This window comes from Hemiscyllium ocellatum, chromosome 23 (genome assembly GCF_020745735.1).
Source record: "Hemiscyllium ocellatum isolate sHemOce1 chromosome 23, sHemOce1.pat.X.cur, whole genome shotgun sequence".
Lineage (NCBI taxonomy): Eukaryota > Metazoa > Chordata > Chondrichthyes > Orectolobiformes > Hemiscylliidae > Hemiscyllium > Hemiscyllium ocellatum.
Genome location: NC_083423.1, coordinates 5,351,029 through 5,370,539, shown reverse-complemented (window position 1 = coordinate 5,370,539; position 19,511 = coordinate 5,351,029).

Below are 19,511 nucleotides of genomic sequence, written 5' to 3'. Positions count from 1 at the left end.
GTCTACTGAGGGCAATGGGTTTGTTCAGTTTTCTTGGCAATGCAGTAATGTAGAAAATGTCAGCTTGCTGCCGGAGGTGAGACTGAGGCTTGGTTATCGGTAGTTGTTCATCTCTCTCTACAAGGTGACTGCTCTGTGGATGGCTCTGGAGGTATCCTGCCGCTCAGCTGTCCTTAATCCTCCAGTTTGCACTAATCCCATACTCTCAATGCCCAACCTCAGCATGTACTGCTGTCACCAGCCCACACTCAGTAGTAGCAGTGTGTACTATCTACAAGACAAACTGCAGAAATTCACCCAGGTCCCTTTGACAGAACCTTCCCAACCCATGGGCTCTACCTAGAAGGATAAAGGCAGTAGATGCATGGAAATAATATCACCTGTAAGCTCCCCTCCAAATCACACATGGAGGGAAACAAATAGAAAATAGGAGCAGGAGTGGGCCATTCAGCCCTTTGAGCCTGCTACCCCATTCAATATGATCATGGCTGATTGTCCAACTCAGTACCCTATTCCTATTTTCCCCCACACCTTCAGTCCTAAGAACTATAACTCCTCCTTCAACATTTAATGTTTTGGCCTCAACCATCTATTTACTATTTCTCTCTCCACAGGAGCTGCCAGATCTACCGAGTTTCGCCAGCACCATTTTATTTCAGATTACTGGGACTCTGGGTAGGGTCACCTCGTTACCAGGTCTTGCAGCCTGAACTTGGAGCGTCCTCGTTCTGACAAACTCGGTTATCATCCTTTCCCTGCCCTTGTTCCCATCCATAATATCTCAGCAATTAAAAGGAATATTGGTTCAGACAACTCATCTCATTTTCAGGTGTGCATCCTAGAACAATGTTACACGGGGCAGCACGCCTGACATTTCCCTTTTTTTATACAAGATGCAAGAAGAGTCAAAAAGGAAAAAGGTGCAGATGCAAAACAAGGAGCTACTTTGTGATGTTACAGGCACTATGTCATTGCAAGTTATTTTTGAGGTTATTGCCAACTGTCACGGGGCTTGACTAAATCTTTGTCTCATAACTTTCCCTTAGCTGAATCATCATTTCTTAGATGTGCCTACAATCCCAAAGCTAGTTAACCTGTAATTTCCTGGTGCCAGTCAATCTACCGGGGGGACTATTGAGTAAAAATAAACAATCAGGAGAGGGGAGGAGAGAAAGGGAATATTTGAAGGACATAGAACATTACAGCACAGCACAGGCCCTTCGGCCCTCAATGTTGGGCTGACCTGTGGAACCAATCTGAAGCCCATCTAACCTACACTATTCCGTTTTCATCCATATTTTTATCCAATGACCATTTAAATCCCCTTAATGTCAGCGAGTCTGCTACTGGTTGCAGGCGGGCCATTCCATGCCCCTACTACTTTCTGAGTAAAGAAACTACCTCTGATATCTGTCCTTTGGTTTAAATTGAGGGGTGATAGATATGTCCCTCATGCTAGCCATCAGCATCTGAGGAAAAAGGCTCTCACTGTCCACCCTACTTAACCTCTGATTATCTTGCATGTCTCAATTAAGTCTCCTCTCAACCTTCTTCCCTCTAACAAAACCAGCCTCAAGTCCCTCAACCTTTCCTCATGAGGCTTCCCCACCAGGCAACATTCTAGTAAACCTCCTCTGAATCCTTTCCAAAGCTTCCACATTCTTCGTATAATGTGGTAACCAGAACTGTATGCAATACTCCAATGTGGCTGCACCAGAGTTTTGTACAGCTGAAACATGACCTTGTGGCTCCAAAACTCAATCCCTCTCCCAACAAAAGCTAACACACCATATGCCTTCTTACCAACCCTATCAACCTGGGTGGCAACTTTCAGGGATACAATCATCCCTTTCAGGACATTATGCCTTCAATACAATTCTAGTTTCTGGCTTTCCAGTAACCTATTAGGACCATGTGAATTAACTGGTTATTTTATATATCATCTGTATTGTATAATGTGGTTAGTAACTGAAAGGGTTCACTGATATCATAAGATAATCTGCACCCATCATGATATAAACAAATAGGCGGAGCTAAACAGTTTGAGTTCAGATTCCAGTTACAGTTCAATGTTAACGATCCCCATTAGCAACTGTTCATTTTCCCAGGCTGACCTGAACCCATCCCTTTGTTCACCCACCTGTTCTCTCTCTCATGGTTCCATCTCCACCTATCACTTACTCTTTCTCACTCCCCACCCTCCCCCTCACCACCCAATCATCAGCATAAACACCAACCTTTTTCTAGCTACAAACAGTTCTGAAAATCATTTTCCAAGCTTCAAATTGGTTCTGGGCCCGAAACGTTAGCTCTGGGGTATAAGACTAGTCCCAATAAGGGTGATGAACAACATCATTTGTTGTAAAAACCCACCTGGTTCACTAATGCCCTGTGGGAAGGAAATCTGCCATGCTTACCTGTTGAGCAGCACAGGGGCTCAGTGGTCAACACTGCTGCCTCCCATAATCAGGCACCTAGGTTCGATTCCAGCCTCAGGTGACTGTCTGTGTGGAGTTTGTATATTCTCCCTGTGTCTGCATGGGTTTCCTCCCACACTCTAAAGATGTGGAGGTTAGGTGGAATGGCTATGCTAAATTGCCCATCATTTTCCTAGCTTCAAATCTGTTCTGGGCCACAAATGTTAACTCTGCTTTCTCTGCACAGGTACCTAGTTTTTCCAGCAATATCTGATTTTGTTAATGCTCAGTCCTATGTAGCTAAACAATTAACATATACATACACTTATGTCTAGTCTGAGATCTCTCAAGAGACTTTCATGTAACTCAGATGAAACACAACCAGCTAACATCATGCAATAAATATACCCTGTTTATCAACACTTTTATGTGACTCTGCCTTAGACATCCTTCACCACTAGGTGTGCAGACTTGGTGGGTTAGCCATGGGAATTGTAGAGGTTACAGGAATGGGTTGGGTCTGGTCGGAATGCTTCTCAGAGGATTGCTGTGGACTTGATGGGCCAAATGGCCTGTTTATCTAATGTAGAGATTCTGCAATTATCTGGCCCAGCCTGCATGTGACTCTAGACCCTCAGCAATGTAGTTGAATATTATCCATCCTCTGAAATGGCCTGGCAAGCCATTCAGTTCCAGGGCAATTAGGGGTGGGCAATAAGTGCTGGCCCTTGCCAGTGCACCCACCCTCCATGAAAGAATAAAGGAAAAATTGTGCGAATGTAACTGAAGAAAACCTGAAGCAATGGATTGGAACAGAGCCTGTGAAGGAAACTTCAAGGCAGGAGAGAATTGGGATGCAGCCAATGAAGGAACAGCAGAGCCAAAAAAACCAGGAGCAGCTCAGACTGGAGCCAAGGAGGGAAAGGCCAAGAAGAGGCCGAGAGAGATTTGGGAACGTAACCAGCAGAGGAAAGTTTCCACTGGTAGGGAACAAGGTGAGTGTTAATAAAGGAATGGTGGAGCAATTAAACTTTGGGATCTCTCAATGTGTCTTGAATTGGGTTCTCTGACATTTGTTTTCTGCTAAGCAGACATGAGGAGTAAAGTGCAGCTGTGAAACCAAAAAAGCCATCAAGGAGAACCTTGCTGCATTATTTTAAGGAAACCAAAATATGTGAGGAAAATATATTTTCTTTCCAAACATTCAGTGACCAGTTTGCTTTGTGGTGGCTGAGGTATAAATATTGGCAAGACATCTTGGATCCCTGACATTCACCTGAGTAGACAGATGGCTCTCAGTTTTACAGTCCTACCTGAAACACAGCAACCCCAAGAATACTTATCTTTACTGTGTCACAATAAATTGAGGAATAATGTGCTAATACTCAGGTCTCACTGCCACCAAACAGCAAATACTGGAGACCACAGCAGATCAGATAACATCAGTGGACAGACAGCAATTTCATCTAGATTTGAAATGTTAACTTGATCTCTCTCCATGGAGTGGATGCTGCCTGACCTGCTGCACTTTTCCAGCACCACTCTAATCTAGAATCTGGTTTCCAGCATCTGCAGTCCTTGTTTTTACCTCTCTCCATGGATGCAGTTTGACTCACTGTGATCTCCAACATTTGTTGTGTTCAGTACAGATTCCAACATCTGCAGTAATTTGCTCCTTCATCCCTGCTACCCAAGTTGTGATAAAATGTGAGAAAGTTTGAAACAGCCCAATGAAACCACAAAAACCCAATTTGGCTAATTAAGGGCAAAAGCAACCCACATCTGGTCCCTCAGTAGCCAAGATGATAACTCCATTCATTGTCACTCAGCTAACTTAACAAGAGCAGTGTTTACTAAGGGGAGGTTGACACCCCTCTGATAATTAAAACCAAAACACCCAGAGAAGCTCACCCCACCTCAATCTGTTAAAAAAAGTGTGACAATGGGTACCCCCTACCTCTTACCCCCAATCTGTTATAAAGGAGTAGTTAAGTGAATTGAAATCCTTTCACCCACTATAATTAACAAATAACAATTTATTTATCTAACTCCAACAATGAACAAGTAAATAGAATTACTAACAAACAATTTCCCCCAACTACTAACTATTCCCTTACTGACTTAAATCCTAATAGGATGCTGTTCAAATGTACAAGTCCCACTTTTATAAATCCAAGTAATAAGAAAACAATAAATTAAAACTTAATCTCTCAAAGTTCACACAGAATGTTTCTTCCAAAATGCTCCCCTGCCTCTTCAGCTTTTCTTCTGCTGTCAGAGATGTTTCCCCTGTGATTTCTTCTGTTCTGAACATCTATCTCCACTGAATTCTGGCATCAGGAATATTATCTATGAATGAGTGTTGCATTCTTTCCCCCCCCCCCGAGAGCTGAAAAGTTTTTATCTCTTCAGATGACTCCCTCCCAATTTTCAAAATGCCCACATCTTTTTTAATCCTTGATTACCTGTTAATTTCTTTACAATCAGATTGGTATCTAAGGGCTTGGTTTAAACTAATTGGCTGATTCAAGTTCATTACCAAAACAAAACAAGCCTTAGGTTTTCCAGTCATGCAGCCAATTGTTATTTATGTATATTTTAGAACTATCTGTGCCGCAACAGCTGATTACAGACCCATAGTTTTAAAACATTTCCAAGCTTTGAAAAGCACTTCATCTCTTAAAGGGACCACACACTCTGCCATCCTATCATTTAAACAAACAAACTATAGCTTCCTGCCTTTCACTTCCCAGTATTCTACATAACTTTGTAACATGTGAAAAGAAAGGATTTCTAATTCATGCAACTTACCCCTTCAAACTATACACACTCACAGACAAAGACAGCCACACACATATACACACACTCACAGATACACACATTCACACAGACACAAAGACAGCCACACACATACACACACACACTCACAGATACACACATTCACACAGACACAAAGACAGCCACACACATACACACACACACTCACAGATACACACACTCACACAGACGCAAAGACAGCCACACACATACACACACACACTCACAGATACACACACTCACACAGACACACACAGACACAAAGACAGCCACACACATACACACAAAGATAGGCACACACATAGACAGACTCACACACATTCACAATTAAGGTAGAGAAAAGTCAGATATTATGGATGGAAAAAGAATATAGAGAGGGGATGCAATGTTCTGAAATATCAAAATTCCAGACCACAAAATGTAATGTTCTCTTTTTTTTCATGGTTCGTTTGACTTTTGCAATGATGATACACCGTTGTCTGTATGGTGATGGTTATCCTTTGACTCAATAGTTGATCACCATCCACTGAGGTCTTTACTGTGTGAATGGAGAGAGGGATGGAGTTTAAAAATAGTTTAAAAGCAGGGAGCATATGCTGCAGCTGTACAAGGAGCTAGTGAGGTCAGACCTGGTGTACTGAGTACAGTTTTGGTCTCTTTACTTGAGAAAGGATGTACTGTCTCTGGAGGGGGTGCAGAGGAAGTTCACTGGGTTGATTCCGGAGTTGAGAAGGTTGTCTTGTGAAGGGATATTGAGTAGACTGGACTGTACTCACTGGAATTTAGAAAAATGAAGGGGGATCTTATAGAAACGTATAAAATTATGAAGGGGATTGATAAGAGAGAAGCAGGGAGGTTGTCTCCGCTGGGGTGGGACAAAACTAGAACTAGGGGCATAGCCTCAAAATGAGGGGGAGCAGATTCTGGACTGAGCTGAGGAGAAACTTCTTCACCCAAAGGATTGTGAATTTGCGGAATTCCCTGCCCAGTGAAGCAGTTGAAACAACCTCGTTAAATATTTTAAAGGCAAAGATAGATTTTTGAACAATAAAGGAATTAAGGGTTATGGTGAGTGGACGGGTAAGTGGAGCTGAGTCCACAAAAAGATCAGCCATGATCGTATTGAATGGGGGAGCAGGCTCGATGGGCCGAATGGCCTACTCCTGCTCCTGTTTCTCATGTTCTTATGAATGCTGTTTTAGGCTTTTGGAGGTTTTCTGTCTCTTCTCCCCCACACGGGATCAGGATGGGAGGGGGTGGGGCAGTGCGCTGGTGTTGTCTGCAGGCTGTAAGTTTTCATTCTTTCTTGCTTTTGGCACTGACAATGTTTCATACACTCTGCAGTTCAACCAATCAGAGAGCTGTTGTCAGGCAAAATTCGCCTGGAGGTGAAAGATCCTTGGCATTGTTCAGTCTCAACTTGTCCCTCCCTCTTGTTACTGAAGAGCAACATGTTACAGGCACAGCTCAACCATGTTCAACGTTTGTTTTACAAGTTGCAAAGTTCTCATGCTTTCTCAGTTCAAGCAGGTCCAACTTCCATTTCAGCTTTTGGTTCCAAAGAAATGAAAAATATGTGGCCCCTTAGAACTGAGATTTCAACCTGAAATACAGGTTCTGGAATGGGATTACTGACTCAGAATCGATAGTTAATCAAATCATAGTACATGGAATATAATTCCACTACAAGAGAAAATGATCTGTCTGCTCTTATAGCCATTGTATTACAGGATAATGGCATATTCACAAAGCTGCCCAGCTAGAAAAATGAGGCAAAAATAATGTTAAGACCATAAGACATAGGAGTGGAAGTAAGGCCATTCGGCCCATCGAGTCCACTCCGCCATTCAATCATGGCAGATGGGCATTTCAACTCCACTTACCAGCATTCTCCCCATAACCCTTAATTCCTCGTGACATCACGAATCTATCAATCTCTGCCTTGAAGACATTTAGCGTCTCGGCCTCCACTGCACTCTGCGGCAATGAATTCCCCAGGCCCACCACTCTCTGGCTGAAGAAATGTCTCCGCATTTCTGTTCTGAATTTACCCCCTCTAATTCTAAGGCTGTGTCCACTGGTCCTAGTCTCCTAGCCTAACGGAAACAATTTCCTAGCATCCACCCTTTCCAAGCCATGTATTATCTTGTAAGTTTTATTAAGTCTCCCCTCAATCTTCTAAACTCCAATGGATACAATCCCAGGATCCTCAGCCATTCCTTGTATGTTAGACCAACCATTCCAGGGATCATCTGTGTGAATCTCTGCTGGACATGTTCCAGTGCCAGTATGTCCTTCCTGAGGTGTGGGGACCAAAACTGGACACAGTACTCCAAATGGGGCCTAACCAGAGCTTTATAAAGTTACCCACACGAGGAACAGAAAAGAAATTTCTCTCACAGTTGATTCAAAGTCAAAACCCATGAGAAATTTTTATCCTTTTGTTTGTTTTTTTGCAAGTTTATAAAACCTTTGACAGAACTTATCTTCATATTTAGTTTGAAATCAATATTTTAATAACTCTCTCACTTTATATCCTGGAGTGTGTTGCCAGAAATGAACACGTGAGGAGTAGTGCTGGTATAGTGTCAATGGACTAGCAGTCCAGAGCCACGGGCCAATCTTCTAGGGATGTGGCTTCAAATCCCAAAACGTAGCTGGTACAATTTAAACTCAACAAAAATCTGGAATCAAAAGCAAGCCTAAAGAGGACCACAGAGCTGTTGTTGTACAAACCCAGCTGGTTCAATAATGTTCGTCCCAGGAAGCAAATCTCCCAATCTTACCCATTGTAGTCTACATGTGACAGAACGCCACTTCATCTACTGTGTCCGTTGCACTCGATGGGGTCTCCTATACACGGGGGAGATAGAACCCCAACTCGCAGAGCATTTCAGGGAACATCTCTGGGACACATGCACCCAACAACCTCACTGCCCTGTGACTGACCATTTGAACTCCCTCTCCCACTCTGCCAAGGATGTGCAAGTCCTGAGCCACCTCCACCTGAGCCAAATCCAAGCCACCTGCCGACTGGAGGAAAAACACCTCTTCTTCTGCCTTGGGGCCCTTCAACCACATGGCATCAACACCAATATCACTATTTTCCAAATCTGCCTTCCCCGCACCTCAACCCAGATTTAACCCTTCACCGCCCTTGGCACCGCCCTCTTGACCCGTCCTATCTGTCCATCTTCCTCCCCACTGACCTACCACCATTACCCCCCCACATGCATTCACCTATTGCCTTTCCAGCTACCTCTCCCCCCAGCCCCACCCCCACTCTCCTATTTATCTCTCAGCCCCTTCCCACCTTCTCCCCCCACCTCCGCGCACCTCCCTGATGAAGGGCTTACGTCAGAAATGTCAACTCTCCTGCTCCTTGGATGCTGTGCTTTTTCAGAGCAACACTTTTCAACTCTTCGTGACAACTATGACACTGAGTCACATAAAGAGATATTCGGTCAGGTGACCAAAATGCTGCTCAAAGAGGTGAAGGAGTTAATGAAAGTGAGGAACAGTGGTGGAGAAATTGTGGGAATAATCTCCAGAGTTTGCAAAGCAGGTTCAATCTGAGTCTTGCAGCCTGATTAAGATGTTTAAGGAGATAACTAGCCTCCTTCCCTTTCCCTGTCTGTGATCGGAGCCAGACGTCATCCATTGGTGCCTACTACATGACACACTTTCAATTTTTGGCCATTTAACTAACCAGCCCACATCAATCTGATCTGCGAACGCATACTGAAACAGTACCTCCCCCTCCACCACCCCCCAAAGATAATTTCTTCAAGTGTGGGAAAAGAGTGAAAGAGTAAAGGAACATGGTGATCCAGAATGATATGTTGTACTCCAAACTGAGTAGAGTGACAAGCTTTGTCTAACAACAGATGTTCCCCTATTAAATCAAAGTAGAAATTTCTACCAATTCAGTCACAAATTCAACACAAGAATGTTCAATAAAGCGCAGCATGATCTAACAAATGTGCAGAATGTCACCGCGAGTGACTATTAGCATGGGGAGTAAGGCAGTGAGTTTGTCTGATCAGACTTACTGCGTTTGGACATAATGAATACCCAGAGAAAACCAGGAGAGAAGACTGTTTGCTATCTTTATCAATTGGAACACTTTTCAGAACTCAATTATTGAAGGATTTCTTTGTTACTTTAATCAAATTGAAAATATCTACAGTTTGCATTGGTTATCAGTCAAACAGGTTGTATCTGTCCAATTAGTTTAACATCTCAGAGCACATTTCCAGTACCCCCAGAAATCAATGTAAGACGATAGACAATTGTACCTTATCTTGGTTATATCAGTGTAAAATTACAATGAACTTAGTTTGTTCATTATTACTCACCTCAATCATTAGTTTTAGCTCATTAACCATTGGAAACAAATTGTCCCACTGTCCATTGACCTTTTCTCATGTATGAGGAGGTTAAGTTGATGAGTCAGCAAATGAAAGAGGGAAAGGGCATTGTTTGGGTTACTGACCTCCAGGACCCTGTGGAGTTGGAACGTGGGTGAATTCCTTCGGAAGTGGCTCAGTGCGTGGATTCATCCGGAGTGAGTGTTGCTTCTCCTAGTGAATTGTGACCCAGGATTTGAAGAGGTTGCTCTCCTGCTAGTTGGAAAAAGCAGTAGACAGTGGTCACTCGAAAATATACGTGAACTCCATTCAGATATTTTGGTATAATGGAATCAGAACTCATTTTATTTGCAATTTGTCTGTCCAGTTTGAGTTATCTCTTTGTCTCAACTTACTCCCTACAACAGAACTTGTCAAGATTTATGCTCTGTGTCATCAGCCAATGAACAAAGATTCCTTTTCATCTGATTATGTTCCCTCGATGGATTCCCATATGGATTCCTCCCTCTCACCACTGCTTCTCTTGCCAAATTCTTCCACCCACTCATTTACAGTTAGCTTATTCATTCTAGCACTCCCTTAGACATGAGGCTTTTGTTAATTTTTCCTGTAACTCATCATTTCAAAACGAGTGTTTGGAATGTAATCTCCCTTGGCTGGTTCTAATACTTGCAAACCTGATTATGAGCTTATACATTTCCAACTCGTATTGGTGCCTAGCTGTTGTGGGAGAAAGTGAGGACTGCAGATGCTGGAGATCAGAGCTGAAAATGTGTTGCTGGAAAAGTGCAACAGGTCAGGCAGCATCTAAGGCTTATTCCTGATGAAGGGCTTATGCTCGAAACGTCGAATTCTCTATTCCTGAGATGCTGCCTGGCCTGATGTGCTTTGACCAGCAACACATTTGCAGCATCTAAGGCTTAGCCTGCTTGGCACACTTTCCTCATTCCTGAAGAAGGGCTCATGCCCAAAACATCGATTCTCCTGTTCCTTGGATGCTGCCTGACCTGCTGCGCTTTTCCAGCAACACATTTTTTGCTGCCTAGCTGTAATCTCAGACAGGGTTTTGGATCCCTGATTCAGGTCTGTGCCCCTGAGCTCAATGACTTTGCCATCTCTTCCACAGTATAATTCCCTTGCCCATTCAAAGCACAATTCTAAAGCATTCCATTTTGCTCTCATTGAATTTTATTTTTCAACAGTGAATGGATTGATTTATTCGTATAAATGTGTGCTTTTATTTCCAAATTGTGAAAAAGTGTGTATGTGTGCACGCAATATTGGTGAGAAACTGCGTGAGCTGGCTGATCCCCAGCCCCAAGAATAATTCAGAAAGCCCTTCGACATTTCTTGCTGTGTAGATGTCATTAAACCTCAAACTACATTGAGTAGTTACAAAAGAAATGGTAATGACATAGGACTGACAAATCACGGAGCAGCTACAGAGATGACAGTATTAATAATTGGGCTGAGAGTAATGGTAACAATAGCAGACAGCTGAGTCTGAATCATTGGTCACTACTATGATGATGCTGTCACTTTAAAACATGTCTGTGTAGGTTTCCTCCGGGTGCTCCGGTTTCCTCCCACAATCCAAAGATGTGCAGGTTAGGTGAATTGGCCATGCTAAATAGTGTCAGGTGCATTAGTCGGAGGTAAAAGTAGGGGAATGGGTCTGAGTGGGTTGCTCTTCGGAGGGTCAGTGTGGACTGATTGGGCTGAAGGGACTGTTTCCACACTGTAGGGAATCTAATCTAAAAACAGTTATTTTGTCCAGGAATTGTTTGAAGAGGGGTTGTAAAGGCAGACTTGCTGAAGTGGCTCTCTCTATCACTTGCTGTTTCTGCTGCTAGGTATGTCAGTAATCCTGTTTAGTGGCTTCACCAGGTTGACACCTCATCTTCAGGTCTGCCTGGTGCTGCTCCTGCACTCCCCATTGAACCAGGGTTGATCCCCTGTCTTGATGGTAATGGTTGTCTGAGGGATAGGCCGGGCCATCAGGTTACAGATTATGCTGGAGTACAATACTGCTGCTGTCGATGGCCCACAGCTCCCCGTGGATGCCCAGTCTCGAGTTGCTAGATCTGTTTGAAGTCTGTCCCATTTAGCATAGTGATAGTGCCGCACAACACGATGGAAGGGATTCTCAATGTGAAGGTGGGACTTGGTCTCCACAAGAACTGTGTGGTGGTCACTCTTACCGATATTGTCATGGACAGATACATCTGCAGCCGGTGGACCAGTAAGGATGACATCAAGTGAGTTTTTTCCCTCTTGTTGGTTCCCTGCCCACCTGGCGCAGACCCGGTCTAGCAGTTATATCCTTTAGGACCTGACCAGCTCAATCAGTAATGCTGCTGCTGAGTCACTCTTGGTGGTGTGACAGTGACATCCCCTACTCTGGATACATTCTGTGCCCTTGCACCACTCAGTGCTTCCTCAACTTGATAATGCATTTTTTAAAAAGGTATAGTTTATTGGAATAAATTAAGAATGGAGAATCCTGGGTGACAAATTTATGAGAGTTGTTTGAGGACAGTGGCATTAGGAACACCATGACATGAGCAAACAACTGTTTCTGTTAATGTTCGGGAAGTAATCATTTGTTGGAGCTCTCCAATTTGAATTTGAAAACACCCATTGCTTTTCATTCGCAACTGGTTTGGTTAAAACAGACACAATTGCACAAATCCACACGCCAAACTATTGATGAAAAACAGAAAATGCATGACAGAAAAAATAATTGTTACCAGATGAAGTGAAAGCAGCTGACAAAGAAACAGTTTTTGTTATTCAACTTGTATCTACAAATCAGATTGTGAAAATGCAGGCAGCACATCCAAAAACATCTGATTCATTGAACTTTTTATTTATTCATTTGGAGAACGTGGGCGTCTCTGGTTGGCCAGCATTTCTTGCCTAGAGACAGAAAAACTGCAGATGCTGGGATCCAAGGGAGACAAGTAGGAGGCTGTATCAGGAGGGAGAGGGACACCGCAAGGCAGGCAGCATCAGGGAGGAGAGGGACACAGCAAGGCAGGCAGCATCAGGAGGGAGAGGACACAGCAAGGCAGGCAGCATAAGGAGGGAGGGGGAATACAGCAAGGCAGGCAGCATCAGGAGGGAGAGGGACACAGCAAGGCAGGCAGCATCAGGAGGCTGGGGGAACACAGCAAGGCAGGCAGCATCAGGAGGGAGGGGGAACACAGCAAGGCAGGCAGCATCAGTAGGGAGAGGAGCACAGCAAGGCAGGCAGCATCAGGAGGGAGAGGGACACAGCAAGGCAGGCAGCTTCAGGAGGGAGAGGGACACAGGAAGGCAGGCAGTATCAGGAGGGAGGGGGACACAGCAAGGCAGGCAGCGTCAGGGAGGGAGGGGGACACAGGAAGGCAGGCAGTATCAGGAGGGAGGGGGACACAGCAAGGCAGGCAGCATCAGGAGGGAGGGGGACACAGCAAGGCAGGCAGCATCAGGAGGGAGGGGAACACAGCAAGGCAGGCAGCGTCAGGAGGGAGAGGGACACAGCAAGGTAGGCAGCATCAGGAGGGAGCGGAACACAGCAAGGCAGGCAGCTTCAGGAGGGAGAGGGACACAGCAAGGCAGGCAGCATCAGGAGGGAGGGGAACACAGCAAGGCAGGCAGCGTCAGGGAGGGAGGGGGACACAGGAAGGCAGGCAGTATCAGGAGGGAGAGGGACACAGCAAGGCAGGCAGCATCAGGAGGGAGAGGGACACAGCAAGGCAGGCAGCATCAGGAGGGAGAGGGGACACAGCAAGGCAGGCAGCATCAGGAGGGAGAGGGACACAGTTTGGCAGGCAGCATCAGGAGGTGGAGAAGTCAATGTTTCAGGTGTAAGCCTTCGTCAGGACTGGGGGTGGGTGTGGAGGGAGATGCAGATAAAGGGTGTGGGTGTGGATGAGGTGGGGAGGGTTTTGGGTGGGAAGTGGGGCAGGGTGGTGGGGTACGGATGGGTGAAGACAGGTAGAGGGTACGACCTGGTTGGTTGATGGGAGGAATGAGTCCGGTTGGTAGCTGGAAGGAAGGGTCGGTCAGAGGGATGGAAGGGAGGGGGAGGGGCTGGCAAGGGAGTCGGGGGATGTGGAGAGAGGTTATTTGAAATTGGGAACGTTAATGTTGAGTCCTCTGGGCTGTAGGCTGCCCGGGTGGAAGATGGGGTTTATCGCTGTCACACTGGATGGTCATGTTGGAAAGGGAATGGGAGGTGGATAGCTGACAATACGCTGCTGACTTGTGCCTTCCAGATGGTGGACTGGCTTTGGGGACTCAGGAGGTGAGTTATTTGTTATAGTATTGGTAGCCTCTGACCTGCTCTTGTAGCCACTGTCTTTATGCGCTGAGTGCAGTTGAGTTTCTGATGAGTGGTAACCCCCAGGATGTTGATAATGGGAGATTCAGTGATGGTAACACCTTTGGATGTCAAGGGACCCCAGTTAGATTGTCTCTTTCGGAGATAGTCATTGCCTGGCATTTGTGTGGCTCGAATATTACTTGCCACTTGTCAGCCTAAGCCCAGAGACTATCAGATGAACATGAACGGCCCACAACTACAACATAGGAGTTATAGAGATGATTATGAGCAGAGTAATGTTGCTCAGTCTTGCCCAGGGTTAGCTGAACTCAGACAGCACCTTGCTAAGCAATCCATGCAGCTGCTTTGAGAGGTGGGAACATAAATGGACTCCAGATCCTGCTCCTGAACACAGTGAACCTGGGGCAGCGTGACTGTCAAATCCCCAGTGGTGAAATGACCCTGTCAAAAGTCATCTGCAGGGATGATGATGGGTAATGACTGCTCATGTACTGAGCTAATAGATAATTAATACCCTGGAACTGTATTTTGAAAAAGAAAGTTTTCAGGAGAGGAATGGGAGAATAAATAGCAATAAATGATACAAAAATAAAAACATCAAATGTTTCCAGTGATACAGAAGGCAATCACGAAGGAGAATGGTCGCGTGGAGGTTAGTAGAAGGATCAGAATTAATTTACCAAACAGCAACACAATGGCTCAATGGTTAATACTGCTGCCTCACAGAGCCAGGGACCCAGGTTCGACTCCAGACAATTGTCTGGTTGGAGTTTGCAAATTCTGTCCATGGAGCGGGTTTCCTCCAGGTGTTCCACTTGCATCCCACAGTCCAGCGATGTGCAGGTTAGGTGGGTTGGCCATGAGATGGGTCTGGGTGGGATGCTGTTCAGAGGGTTGATGTGAACTTGCTGGGTCAAATGACCTGCTATTGGGATTCTCTGATACTGACACTAGTCTACTCCTCTAAAGAGCCTCACATGGATCGGAGAGTCAGATGTAGTCCAACTTTGTCAGACTCTTGCACTGATCAAGTGAGGAATGATACACTTTGCTGTGGGTTTGGAGTCAGGTGTAGGCCAGATCAGACAGTTTCCTTCCTTAAAGGGCATTAATTAATCAGAAGGGGATTTTGCCGACAATTGGTAAATGGTTTCATGGTCATCATTAGATTCTGAATTTTATTGAATTCAAATTCCTCCATCTGCAGTGGAGGATTTAATTGCATTACTTGGGTCTCTAGGTTAATATTCCAATGATAATGTCAATAAGCCATTGCCTCCCTTATCCGTGATGATCATTTGAAAGGCAGATGCAGGTGGTTACCTTCCGAATTCAGGCCTAGCAGCGAGACCTTTACGTCGAGCCTCCTCCTCGGTGGTGTGTCCTGGCAACGGAGTTTTTCTGCCGGGGCATAACCTCAACGACGACACGCAGCTCCTGTTCATCGACCGTGATGGTTTAGAGGCCACTCTCAGGACACTGCCTGTCTCTTAGCAGGACCTGATCCTCCCCCTTTCTCTCGGGGATCTGGGGTGGAGGGTGCTGCACGCAGCGGTCTCCCTGCAACCGCAGATTGCGGTGGTTCATGGACTCCCAGCCCAACTGCTTGTTCTGTGGTGCTGTGGAGTCCGTGGACCATGTGTATGTTGGGTGTGGGCATTTGCACTCCCTTTTTGATTTTCTCAAAAATCTTTTCCTCTGCTTTTGGTTGCACTTCAGTCCCACGCTCCTGATCTTCAGGCACCCGGTACGGAGGAGGGAAGGCAGGTCTGAAGACCTCCTCGTGGGTCTGCGCCTGGGCCTGGCCAAACTGGCCATAAACAGGTCCAGGCAGTGAGTTGTGGAGGGGGTCGTTAGGGCCGACTGCCTGCCCCTCTTTTGCGGTTACGTGAGAGCCCAGGTGTCCTTGGAGAAGGAGCACGCGGTCTCCACCAACACCCTGGAGTTGCTCAGGGAGAGGTGGGCGCCGCAGGGAGTGGAGTGCATTATTTCCCCCTCCAACTCTATTTTGATTTAGTCCCTGCCCTCCCCTTCACTGTTTGATCACACAGCATTGCCCTTTGATGTGAAGGGCACTGCTTGTCACTGGGCACCCTGGTGTTTCCTTTCTTCCTGGTGGTGGAAAATAGGTAAAGATTTGTGCAAAAAGAAGAGCAGATGCTGGTGTGATGTGTTGAATGTCCTGTTTCTGTGTCATGAGATTCCTGGGATGCTATGATTCCATGATGTTCAGGAATTCACCATCTTAGTGCTTTCCATCTATTTGCAGCATTCCACATTCTTTTGAAACGGAGGACTGAGGTGAACTAGGCACTGCTATTACAGAACTGCTAACACATTTGCTCACTTATTGCCTTTCTTTGCATTACCTTTACTGGAGAAGAACACATCAACGGTCTGGGACATTCGACCTCGGACCTTCGGATGACCAAACTCCAAGGCAGACTTTGGGACAGGCAGCAGCGAAAAGTGGCCGAGCAGGGGCTGATAGCCAAGTTCGGTACCCATGGGGATGGCCTCAACCAGGACCTTGGGTTCATGTCACACTGCAGGTGACCCCACTACACTACACACACACAGATTGACAGACAGAGACAGAGAGAGACATACACACCCTACAGACACACACACACACCCTACAGACACACACACAAACACACACACATCCTACACACACACACACACACACACACACACACACACACTACAGACACACACACAAACACACACACATCCTACAGATACACACACTCATGCAGACCCTCTCTCATACACTCACATATACACTCCCACACACATCCTCTCACAGACTTATATCCCTTTACACTCACACTCACACACATACACACACTCTCTGACAGATACTCATAACACACACACACACACACACACACACAACACACACACACACACACATACAAGTTTGTGGGGTGAATTTGTACTTGCAGAATTACATTTTATTTGCTCAAAAACTGCATGAATCCATGTAAAATTCTGTAAGTCTGTTTTTTTGATGAGAATCAGTCTGACCATTGTGGCACAGACAGCCTCACACAGGGCAGCTCACACCTTCAATACATTATCTGGGCCGGCATGACACCAGTTGTTAAAGTTCACCTGAGAATGTAAATTTTAAAAAAGTTCTGCCATTTACATAAAAAAGAACTGAAACCAACATGGTCATTCTAAAAGATGAGAGACTTAACAAACAATCCAGGTCTTTTTCAATGTGTAATTTCAGTTACATCACACTGTAAACTTTTGCTATAAATTCTGTGTCTTACAATCTTATACTCCACAACCACCTGATGAAGGAGCAGCGCTCCGAAAGCTAATGCTTCCAGATAAACCTGTTGGACTATAACCTGGTGTTATGTGATTTTTAACTTTGTACACCTCAGTCCATCACCGTCTCCTCCAAATCATGGTCTAGCATCGGCTGCCAGAAGACTGTGTGATGAGCAGAAAACTAAAACCAAAATCTGCAGATGATGGAGAACGGAAACAAAACCAGAAACTGCTGGAGGAACTCAGCAGGTCTGGCAGCATCTGTTCAGAGTGAAACAGAGTTAACATTTTGTGTCAGTGGTGATGAGCACTGTTTGTGCAGCTTCTGTTGGCGAAAGCACTTTATCTAGTAAGAATTCACTCCTTTGTGCAAAGATTTGTAGCTCGGGTGCTCGTTGTTGTGGTTCTGTTCACCGAGCTGGAAGTTTTTGTTGCAAACGTTTCGTCCCCTGGCTAGCCGACATCATCAGTGCTCTGGAGCCTCCTGCGAAGCGCTTCTTTGATGTTTCTTCCGGTATTTATAGTGGTCTGTCCTTGCCGCTTCCGGGTGTCAGTTTCAGCTGTCCGCTGTAGTGGTTGGTATATTGGGTCCAGGTCGATGTGTTTGTTGATGGAGTTTGTGGATGAATGTCATGCCTCTAGGAATTCCCTGGCTGTTCTCTGTCTGGCTTGCCCTATGATAGTAGTGTTTTCCCAGTCGAATTCATGTTGCTTGTTGTCTGAGTGTGTGGCTACTAGGGATAGCTGGTCGTGTCGTTTCGTGGCTAGTTGATGTTCATGTATACGGATTGTTAGCTGTCTTCCTGTTTGTCCTATATAGTGTTTTGTGCAGTCCTTGCATGGTATTTTGTAAACTACATTAGTTTTGCTCATGTTGGGTATCGGGTCCTTTGTTCTAGTGAGTTGTTGTCTGAGCGTGGCTGTTGGTTTGTGTGCCGTTATGAGTCCTAAGGGTCGCAGTAGTCTGGCTGTCAGTTCTGAAACGCTCCTGCTGTATGGTAGTGTGGCTAGTCCTTTTGGTTGTGGCATGTCCTCGTTCCGTGGTCTGTCTCTTAGGCATCTGGTGATAAAGTTGCGTGGGTATCCGTTTCTGGCGAATACCTTGTATAGGTGTTCCTCTTCCTCTTTTTGAAGTTCTGGTGTACTGCAGTGTGTTGTGGCCCTTTTGAATAGTGTCCTGACGCACTTCGTTTGTGTGTGTTGGGGTGGTTACTTTCATAGTTTAGGACTTGGTCTGTGTGTGTTGTTTTCCTGTGTACCCTTGTGGTGAATTCTCCGTTCGGTGTTCTCTGTACTATCACGTCTAGGAATGGGAGTTGGCTATCCTTTTCTACTTCTCTCATGAATCGGATGCCTGTGAGTGTGGCGTTGATGATCCGGTGTGTTTTTTCTATTTCCGTGTTTTTGATGATTACGAACCTGTCATCGACATATCTGACCCAGAGTTTGGGTTGAATTTGTGGTAGGGCTGTTTGTTCTAACCTTTGCATAACTGCCTCTGCTATGAGTCCCGAGATTGGTGATCCCATGGGTGTTCCGTTGATTTGTTCGTATATCTGATTGTTGAATGTAAAGTGTGTAGTGAGGCACAAGTCCAGTAGTTTAAGTATGCCATCTTTGTTGATAGGTTCCGCCTCCTGTTTTCTGTTATGTCCAGTAGGTTGGCTATTGTTTCTCTGGCTAGGGTTTTGTCATTCGAAGTGAACAGTGCCGTCACGTCGAATGAGATCATGGTTTCTTCTTTGTCTATGTGTGTATTCCTGATGGCGTCCAAGAATTCCTGTGTTGATTGTATGGAGTGTTTGGGTCCGCTGACCAGGTGTTTCAGTTTCTGTTGTAGTTCTTTGGCCAGTTTGTATGCTGGTGTCCCTGGTAGTGATACTATGGGTCTGAGTGGGATGTCTGGTTTGTGTACTTTGGGTAGTCCATAGAATCTGGGGGTGTTGTTGCTTTCCGGTTTCATTCTTTGTAGGTCAGCTTTGGTTATCTGTCCGTTTTTTTGTAGATTCCTTAGTGTGTTATTTATTCTATTGGTGAGTTGTGGTGTGGGGTCAGAATCCTTCATTTGGTAGGTGTTGGTATCTGCGAGTAGTTGTTGTGCTTTTTTGATGTAATCTGATTTATCTAGGATGACCGTCATTCTGCCTTTATCTGCTGGTAGTATGATTATGTTCTTATCGTTTCTTAGTGCTTTCAGTGCTTCCCTCTCCTTGGTGTTGAGGTTATGTGTTTGTCTTTTTCTTATCATCATAGGTACGACCGTTTGTCTCACTGTTTGTTGTGTCTCTT